Raw genomic sequence first — 10,757 nt, 5'->3', positions numbered from 1 at the left:
CCAGATTAAGCCCCACCTTTCATTATCTCCCCTCCTTTCTGCATTGCCCAGACTCTCTCCAATTTTTCTTCCCCCTACCAGCCCCACAATACTTGTACATATTTGTAATTTATTTATTTGTATTGATGTCTCTCCCTAGCTCTAGGCTGTAAGCTTCTTGTGGACAGGGAATGTGTCTGTTTATTGTTGTATTGTACTTAACCAAGCAGTTACTAAAGTGTTCTGCACACATGGAGCACTCAATAAATAAGACTGAATGAATGAATGAATGAATGAATGAATGATCACCTGGAAACAGGAGTTTCCTTGTCCCTCTGTGATTACTGCTTTCAATTCCGTCCCCCCACACCACCTTCCCTTTCTTCCTTTTGTAACTGTGGTTTTGAGTTTCTTTCTGGACATGATGAGATCATCTCATTCTTGCTGCAGTTCAAATGCCATTAATGGTTGTTGCCAGTAGCTGTTCTGATCCCATCATCCTGCCTTGTGCTTCATTCACTGCTGTGGCATGAACGTGTCTGATTCACCCTGTCCTCCTGTTCCTTCTCATATACCACTTACCTGTACAATTTGAGTAATTCGACCATTTTCCTCCCCACCAGCCTCAAATGCCATCCATTTTAACAGAACTGTCTAGGGGGTAGGGAAGGGACCTAGTAGAGGATGAAAAGAGTTAGTTACTTAGAAGCATGGAAGAGATCTAGTTTGAGGCATAAGAGAGTTAACTTAAAAAGAGAAGGGACCTTACAGTTCCACAGTGCTTTTCAGGACCGTGTTCTGTGACATGCTAATGAAGCATAATTCCTTGAGTTGATCCCATTGAGCGGTGATTCATGAATTCACCCCACTAGGTCTCTGCAAACTTTATATTAGGAGGTCGCTGGACTTTCTGAGCAGGAGGGCTGTATTGAGGAAAAAGGCTATGGGACTTTGTGTTGAAAGTAATATAATGTGATCCAGATCCCACGTCTACAATTGATAATTTGTAGAAGCCAGAGTTAGCTTAAAATACAAATCCTATTAATTAATTTCCAAATGCTTGAAAATTTCAGTGCAGATGACTAACGGACTCATCTTACCTCTGGAGGGAGGGAAACTGTAAATTCTCCAGGGGTTGGGGAGTGGATGGGGAACAGACAGTTGGAATTGCACCAAATGAGTCAGGGAAAGGCAGAGGTGGGGAGGAGAGGCAAGGCCATGTAGAATAGTAATTCAACTCATTTGCCTCGCGGTTGATAGGCTTGATAGGGCACAAAGACAAACTAGGAGGTCAACAACATGGTTGTCACAACTCTGGCAGCACTGACCCAGCCAAAAGGGGAAAGGAGTTAGCTAAAATAGGAAAGGAACCTTGCTGGGTGAGGAGAGAAAAAGATACGTGGAGAGAAAACTATGGAAACCTGACATTAAGTTTTCACAAAGACACATAATCTCCGAGGGGCCTTCCCTGAATAAGCCCTTCTTTCCTCTTCTCCACTCCCTTCTGTGTTGCCTTAACTTGTTCCCTTTATTGATCCCTCCCAGACCCACAGTACGCCTGTACATATCTATAATTTTACCTACTTATATTAACGTCTATCTACCCCTCTAGATTATAAGCTCATTGTAGGCAGAGACTGTGTCTGTTCTATTGTTGCATTTTACTATCTCAAGCGCTTAGGACAGTGCTGTGAACATAGTAAGCACTCCATAAATATAAGTGACTGACTGACTGACTGACTTAATCATTAATGGCATTTACAGTACTTACTGTGCACACAGCAATGTACTTAAGCACTTGGGAAAGTATAATTCAAAAGAGTTGATTGACATGTCCCCTGTCCTCACTGAACATACACTCTAAAGGAGGAGACAGGCAATAATGCAAATAAATAATTTATGATATATAACAGATATAAGTATGTAAATGCTGTGGTGCTGAGGGTTGGGGGAATATCAAATGCACAAAGGTCACAAATTCAAGTGCAAGAAACCTAAAGGCTTGTACTTACTTGTTCTCATGGAGAGGAAGCAGTGTGGCTTAATGGATAGAGCACGGGCGTGAGAGCCTGAAAGACCTGGATTGTAATCTCAGCTCTTCCCATGTCTGCTGTGTGACATTGGGTAAGTCACTTAACTTATATGGGCCTCAATTAAAACAACTGTAAAATGGGGATTAAGAGTGTGTGCCTATGTGGGACAAGTACTGTGTCCAACCTGATTGACTTGACCTATCCCAGTGTTTAGAACAGTACTTGACAAATGTTAAACACTTCCTATGTGCCAAGAGATATTCTAAACACTGGGGTAGATCAAGTCAATCAGGTTGGACATAGTGCTTAACAAGTATCATTATTATTATTACTTATGATTGTCATTGTTAGAGGCCATATCAATCAATCAATCAATCAATCGTATTTATTGAGCGCTTACTATGTGCAGAGCACTGTACTAAGCGCTTGGGAAGTACAAATTGGCATCACATAGAGACAGTCCCTACCCGATAGTGGGCTCACAGTCTAAAAGGGGGAGACAGAGAACAGAACCAAACATACCAACAAAATAAAATAAGTAGGATAGAAATGTACAAGTAAAATAAATAAATAAATAAATAAACAGAGTAATAAATATGTACAACCATATATACATATATACAGGTGCTGTGGGGAGGGGAAGGCGGTAAGGCGGGGGGATGGAGAGGGGGACGAGGGGGAGAGGAAAGAAGGGGCTCAATCTGGGAAGGCCTCCTGGAGGAGGTGAGCTCTCAGGAGGGCCTTGAAGGGAGGAAGAGAGCTAGCTTGGCGGATGGGCAGAGGGAGGGCATTCCAGGCCCGGGGGATGACGTGGGCCGGGGGTCGATGGCGGGACAGGCGAGAGCGAGGTACAGTGAGGAGATTAGTGGTGGAGGAGCGGAGGGTGCGGGCTGGGCAGTAGCAGGAGAGAAGGGAGGTGAGGTAGGAGGGGGCGAGGTGATGGAGAGCCTTGAAGCCCAGGGTGAGGAGTTTCTGCCTGATGCGCAGATTGATCGGTAGCCATTGGAGGTTTTTGAGGAGGGGAGTGATATGTCCAGAGCGTTTCTGGACAAAGATAATCCGGGCAGCAGCATGAAGTATGGATTGAAGTGGAGAGAGACACGAGGATGGGAGATCAGAGAGAAGGCTAGTGCAGTAGTCCAGACGGGATAGGATGAGAGCTTGAATTAGCAGGGTAGCGGTTTGGATGGAGAGGAAAGGGCGGATCTTGGCAATGTTGCGGAGCTGAGACCGGCAGGTTTTGGTGACGGCTTGGATGTGAGGGGTGAATGAGAGAGCGGAGTCGAGGATGACACCAAGGTTGCGGGCTTGTGAGACGGGAAGGATGGTAGTGCCGTCAACAGAGATGGGAAAGTCAGGGAGAGGACAAGGTTTGGGAGGGAAGACAAGGAGCTCAGTCTTCGACATGTTGAGCTTTAGGTGGCGGGCGGACATCCAGATGGAGATGTCCTGAAGGCAGGAGGAGATGCGAGCCTGGAGGGAGGGGGAGAGAGCAGGGGCAGAGATGTAGATCTGGGTGTCATCAGCGTAGAGGTGATAGTTGAAGCCGTGGGAGCGAATGAGGTCACCAAGGGAGTGAGTGTAGATTGAGAACAGAAGGGGACCAAGCACTGAACCTTGGGGAACTCCCACAGTAAGAGGATGGGAGGGGGAGGAGGAGCCTGCAAAAGAGACTGAGAAAGAACGACCGGAGAGATAAGAGGAGAACCAGGAGAGGACGGAGTCTGTGAAGCCAAGGTCAGATAACGTGTTGAGGAGAAGGGGGTGGTCCACAGTGTCAAAGGCAGCTGAGAGGTCGAGGAGGATTAGGACAGAGTATGAGCCGTTGGATTTGGCAAGCAGGAGGTCATTGGTGACCTTTGAGAGCGCAGTTTCCGTGGAATGAAGGGGACGGAAGCCAGACTGGAGGGGGTCGAGGAGAGAGTTGTTGTTGAGGAATTCTAGGCAGCGCGTGTAGACAACTCGTTCAAGGAGTTTGGAAAGGAATGGTAGGAGGGATATGGGACGATAACTAGAAGGTGAGGTGGGGTCAAGAGAGGGTTTTTTTAGGATGGGAGAGACATGGGCATGTTTGAAGGCAGAGGGGAAGGAACCAGTGGAGAGTGAGCGGTTGAAGATGGAAGTTAAGGAGGGGAGAAGGGATGGAGCGAGATTTCATAAGATGAGAGGGAATGGGGTCAGAAGCACAGGTGGCCGGAGTAGCACTTGAGAGGAGGGAGGAGAGTTCCTCTGAGGATACCACTGGGAAGGATGGGAGAGTAGCAGAGAATGTTGAGAGCCGGGGGGTTGGAGAAAGGGGGGAAGAGACTTTGGGGAGGTCGGACCTGATGGATTTAATTTTGTTAATGAAGTAGGAGGCCAGATCGTTGGGGGTGAGGGAAGGAGGAGGGGGAGGAACCGGGGGCCTGAGAAGGGAGTTGAATGTACGGAAGAGCTGGCGGGGGTATGGCTGATATTCAGCCATGGCTAGATCTTTCGATTCTAGTCATTATGCCACAGGCTGATTTTGTGACCTTGCATAAGTCACTTAACCTTCCTATCACACAGTTTCAGTAAATAGGGATAAAATACCTGCTCTGACTGCCACTTGGATCGTGAACCCTCACGTGACTTAAGTATCATGTTTGTTCTGATTTTCTTGTATATCTTGTATCTAATATTGAGTTAGGCATACCATAAACAATAAATTATTGAATAACTGTCTTTCCACAGGGCTCAATTTTCCCTTTTTTGGAAAATGCACATGTTGATCCTGATATTAGAGGTATTGAAGTGGCAATTTGGGCCAGAGCCAAGTTTGTAGCATTATGCTCATACCTTCTGTGGGATTCCTGAGGACAAAGAATGTTAATATTAATAATAATGATAATAAAAATAATAATAATGGTATTTGTTAAGCACTCACTATGTGCCAGGCACGGTACTAAGCACTGAATCTGTCTTGCTATGCTTGATTTTCCTTTGTGGGCTAGAGATGACTCATAGATGTGATCTTCCAATAAGCATTACTCTTTCTTTGCAGGGGAGTCTTTTATGACACCTGGTAAATAATAATAATAACACTTATAACATTTGTCAAGTATTTCACTATATGCCAGACACAGTTCCGAGTGCTGAGGTGGATACAAGCAACTCGGATGGGACACAGTCCCTGTCCCACATAGGGCTCACTGTCTCAATCTCCATTTTACAGATGAGGAAATTGAGTCCCAGAGAAGTGAAGTGACTTGCCCAAGGTCATACAGCAGACAAGTGGCAGAACCAGGATGAGAACTCATGATCTTCTGGCTCATAAGTCCATACCCTATTCCCTATGCCATCAATGATGATGATAAGGATGATGATGAAGAGGAGGAAGTTGAAGAGAAGGAGTAAGATGATAATGATTTTGATGGTGGTGATTAGGGAGAATGGATTGACCCTCCCTACAGGAGGCTCAGGTCTAGTGCCCCTACTCCCCAGCTCTGTCCCTCAACATACACCTACCCTCATGACCCTAGAATGACCACACACTGGTGTTCCCCAGAGCATTCCAGTGGCAATCATTCAATCAATCAATGGCATTTGAGTGTTTTTCATGTGTTAGACACTATACTAAGCAAATGGGAGGATGCAGTAGCAAGAGACGTGTTTGCTGCCCTCAACGAACTTCCCATTTAATGGGGAGATGTTATTTACAAGCAGTATAACCTAGAAGAAAAAGGATACATCAGGAAGTAGTACAAGCATATCAGCATGAAACAGTTGAACAAATAATTGAAATAATATGTGAATAGAATACATACATAAATAAAAATATATGTGCATGAGTGCTGAAGGTAACAATGAAGTACACAGGTTTGTTGAGTGTGGGTGTTGGGCTGACAAAATTGGAATGTTGGGTAATAATTAGAAACGACTTCCTGAAGGCAATGAAATTTTAGGTGTACTTTGAAGATGGGGAAAGCAAATTGTGTTTGGGATAGGGGGACTCCTCCAGATGATAGATTCTTCTATTATAAATAACAGATAAGCATCAGTCCAGTCTCAAAGTCTTTGGGACTGAGAATCTTTTGGAAAGAATTTATTAGATAGTCAATGGTTCGCACAGCACCACTTATACTCTCTCATATGTATCAGTCCTATTCCTGATGTATCAGCGAGTGCAGTGAGGGAGTTAGCAGGCCGAAGTGTAACACACTGCAAACTGCACGGGAAGGGATTTGATCACAGCATAGTGGCCAAAATGTACTGTAGTTGTTTAACCCAGGAGGCAGCTACCTTGGTAGCCTCTGTAGTCTTCATCACCCCTCTAGCCAGTTATTTTTCAGGATTCCTGACGAGCCTGTCCACCACGTGAGACATCCTGGGTGGTCTGCGGTCCCCCTGATGGCATAGATCCAATAGTCATTCCATCTTTTCTGGCTGTTTCACCACTTCTACCCACCTCCCCTTGCCACCTCCTACCATACTGAAAGTATGGGCAAGAATTTGGGAGAAGGAAGGGGAGCACTCCTTTACAAAAATCAAAGTAGTTTAAGATGTGTTGCCAGAAACAGGGGCGGCTCTTGGGTGAGAGAGCCAGGGTGAACAACTGTTTTGGTCCTTGTTTTCATTCAATAAATCACTCAGTCATCTTGCCCCCCTATTACTTCACCTCACTACTTTCCTATTAAAATCCAGCCTGCCCGCCTTTTTCCTGCAATGACAATCTACTCATCATACCTCAGTCATATCTATCTCACCACTTACCTCTTGCCTATGCCCTGCTCCTGGCCTGGAATACTCTCCATCTTCCTATTCATCCATCCTGTTGCTAGCATACATTCTCCAGCTGCTGGAGAGAATCTGAGAGAAGATGAACGGCTGCCCGCCCCCGCCCCCGGACATACCCTATTCTGCAAAGGAGGCCGAATCTCCCTCCTTCCATTTGCTTCCAACTCTTAAGATAGTTATTTACATCTGCCGTCTCCTCTTCCTCTTCTCCAATTCTCTCCTACATTCCCTCCAATCTGGCTTAAGTCCCCTTCACTGCACAGAAACAGCCTTCTCCAAGATAGATAATCACCTTCTTCTCACAGGTTCTGATAGTCTTTACTCCATCCTAATCCTCCTTGACCTCTCAGGTGTCTGACACGGTCCTGTCTTGGTTCTCCACCTGTCTCTCTAACCACTCCTTCTCAATCTATTTCAGTGGCTCCTCCTCTGCCTCCCACACTCTGACTGTAAGTGTCCCTCAAGGGTAAGTTCTAGGTCCCCTTCTATTCTTTATCTACACCCACTCCCTTGGGGAACTCACTTGCTCCCATGGCTTCAATTGTCATCTCTATACAGTTGATTCTCAAATCTACATCTCCAGCCATAACATCTCCTTCCCCACATTCTCTCATTTCCTCCTGCTTTCAAAGCTGTATCTAATATCCCACCGACACCTCAAATTAAGCATGACTAAGACTAAACTCCTTATTTCCCTCCAAAACCCTGCCCTCATGACTTTCCTATCATTGTAGACAACACCACTACCCTCCCTATCTCAGAAGCCCATAACCTTGGCCTTGTCCTTGAGTCATCTGTCTCATTCCACCTGCATGTTCAGTCTGTCACCAAATCCTGTCAGTTCAACCTTCACATCACTGCTAAAATCCACCCTTTCTTCTCCACCCAATTTCCACCCAGTATGGATCAGCTACCATACTAATCTAAGCCATTCTCCTATCCCACTTTAACTACTCCATTTGCCTCCTTGCTGACCTCCCAGCCTCCTGTCTCTTTTAACTCCAATCCATACTTCATTCTGATTCATGGATCATTTATCAATAAAAATTCTCAGTTCATGACTCTTCATTTCTGAAGAATTTTGAATGGCTGCCCATTCACCTCAGCATCAAACAGAATCTCCTTACCATTGACTTTAAAGCACTCAGTCAGCTTGGATTGTCCTACCTAATCTCACTACTATCTAACTACAGCCCAGACCGCACACTCCGTTTCTCTAGTGCCGACTTGTTCACTGTGCCCCGATCTCGTCTATCTCTCCATCCATTTCCTCCCCTTAGCCTGGAACTCCCTCCCCTTCCATATATGTCAGACCACCACTCTCCCCCTTCAAAGCATTACAAAGGTCACATATTCTCCAAGAAGCCTTCCCCAAATAATCCCTCTATTCCCCTGCTCTCTCTCCCTTCTGTGTCATCTATGCGCTTGGATCTGTGACCTTTGGACATTTAATATTCACCCCACTACCAACCCCACGGAACATATGAACGTATCTTTGAATTATATATTACGTTATTTATTCATATTAGTGTCTACCTCCCCCTCTAGACTGTAAACTTGTTGTGGGCAGGGAATGTGTCTGTTATGATTATTATATTGTACTCTCCCAAGTGCTTAGTGCAGTGTTCTGCATACAGGAAGCACTTAATAAATACAATTGACTACATCCGCCAAGCTAGCTCTCTTCCTCCCTTCAAGGCCCTACTGAGAGGTCACCTGCTTCAGGGGGCCTTCCCAGACTGAGCCGCCTCCTTCCTCTTCCCTTTCTCCCCCTCTACATCCCCCCCCGCCTTACCTCCTTTCCCTCCCCACAGCACCTGCATATATGTATATATGTATACATGTTTGTATGTATTTATTACTCTATTTATTTATTTATTTTATTTGTACATATTTATTCTATTTATTTTATTTTGTTAATATGTTTTGTTTTGTTCTCTGTCTCCCCCTTCTAGACTGTGAGCCCATTGTTGTGTAGGGAACGTCTCTATATGTTGCCAATTTGTACTTCCCAAGCGCTTAGTACAGTGCTCTGCACACAGTAAGCGCTCAATAAATACGATTGAATGAATTAATGAATGCTGTGGTGATGAGGGAGGGATGAATACATGGTGCAAATCCAGGTGTTATGGTAGTTCACATGTAAGCAAAGAGGGGACAAGTAACTCAATTTGAGGTTTTATAAGAAACCAGAAACTAAAGACTGTTTTTCAGTGGTTGCATCATTTCCTTAATCCAACCCTTCAATTGATCAATCAAGGAATGGTATTTAGTGAGAGGTTATACTAAGCACTTGGAAAAATACATCAGAAGGAAGACACAATTTCCCTGTCTCCAAGGGGCTTACAGTTTAATGGAGGAGACAGACAGAAATTATTTAGAAATAGTGGGATTAGGAGGGAATGTAAGGATACAATTGGGAGTAACATGGTTCTGTCAGGATGAACTAGTTGAATCAATATCTAATGTACATTTGAAAATATTTCTATTCTTTCAAGGTGAAAATGGATATAAAATCATAAATGTTGAAGTTGGTTGTTGGGTTGATGGGGGTTGGGTTGTTAAGCATAAATTGAGGAAGGTGTCTTGGAAAAGGTGGGATTTGAGAAGGGCTCTGAAGGCTGGAAGAACTGTGGTTTGGTAGATTTGAGTTGTGAGAGAGCTCCAGACCAGGGAAACAGCATGAGGAAGGAGATGGAGTCAGGGGAATCTAGAACAGTGAGAAATTGATCTGGAGGAGGTAAAGAGGGAGAGCTGAGGAGAAGCGAGGGAAGAACACTGTTCTGTAGCAGGTAAGAGTCTCTTTCATGGGGCACTCCAATCTGATTTTCTCCTCCCCAAAGAAAAGCGTCCCAGGACCAGCTTCTTCAGTGCTCCCTTCACCTCCTGGTTTCTCAGGGTGTAGATGATGACCATGGAGTGACCATGGTGTAGCAGAGGGAGACAAATTTGCCTTGGTCTATAGAGTAGTTGCCTCCAGGCTGGAGATACATGAAGATTATGGTCCCATAGAAGATGATCACGACCAAGAGGTGAGAGGAGCAGGTGCTGAAGACCTTTCTTCGACCCTCGGAGGATCCAATCCTCAGCACAGCCCGGGCAATGAAGCCATAGGAACCCAGGATGAAAGCTGGAGGGACGAGGACCACAAGGATGTTAAGGGTCAAAAGGACAAGTTCGTTCATGGCAGTGTCCACACAGGCGAGCTTGATGAGGACTGGGACCTCACAGATGAAATGGTCCAGGTGACAGTGGCCACACCGAGGCAGCCTCAGTGTGAGCGTGGTATGAATCAGTGAGTTGGTCACCTAACTCAGCCAGGATATGGCTGCCATCCGCCGGCAGAAGATGGGGTGCATGAGCATTGCATAGTGCAGGGGCTGGCAGACTGCTGCATAGCGGTCCAGAGCCATCAAAGCCAGGAGAATGCACTCTGTGGAGCCTAGTGCCAGGGAGACATAGATTTGGACCACACATCCCCCGACGGTAATCGTCTTCTGGAGCCTGCACAGGTTCAAGAGAGTCTGAGGAGCCAGGCTGGTGGAGAAGCAGAGGTCCAGGAAGGAAAGGTGGCTGAGAAAGAAGTACATGGGCGTATGGAGACGACAGTCCAGACGGGAGACCACCGTGATGGCTGTATTGCACAATAGAGTCAGGAGGTAGAAGAAGAGTACAAACACAAAGAGCGCAGCTTCAAGGTGGGGTTGGTCTGAAAAGCCCAGGAGGATGAATTCCTCAAAGGAACTTTCACTGGTTTCCACCATCACCCTGGGATCCTACTCCGCTACAGAGAGAGCAGGAATATAGACTGTGCCCCTTTTTGGCAGGCGTTTGGGGCACGTTTTGGGACGTCTGAAGCATCAGTCTCAAGGGTGACGTCACCCCTTCCTCTCCTCAGAGCTTAGAACAGTGCTCAATGCTTAGAATAGTGCTTTGCACATAGTAAGTGCTTAATAAATGCCGTTATTATTATTATTATTATCCAAACTG

At 45.6% G+C, this 10,757-nt stretch overlaps 1 pseudogene; it reads right to left on the bottom strand.

Moving 5' to 3' along the window:
* Positions 1 to 9,572: 9,572 nt before the first annotated feature.
* LOC119923664 lies at positions 9,573 to 10,531 on the bottom strand (annotated as a pseudogene).
* Positions 10,532 to 10,757: the final 226 nt, after the last annotated feature.

This window comes from Tachyglossus aculeatus, unplaced genomic scaffold (genome assembly GCF_015852505.1).
Source record: "Tachyglossus aculeatus isolate mTacAcu1 unplaced genomic scaffold, mTacAcu1.pri scaffold_214_arrow_ctg1, whole genome shotgun sequence".
Lineage (NCBI taxonomy): Eukaryota > Metazoa > Chordata > Mammalia > Monotremata > Tachyglossidae > Tachyglossus > Tachyglossus aculeatus.
The sequence above is the reverse complement of the archived record's forward strand: the minus strand, read 5'-3'. Positions and strand labels throughout refer to the sequence as shown.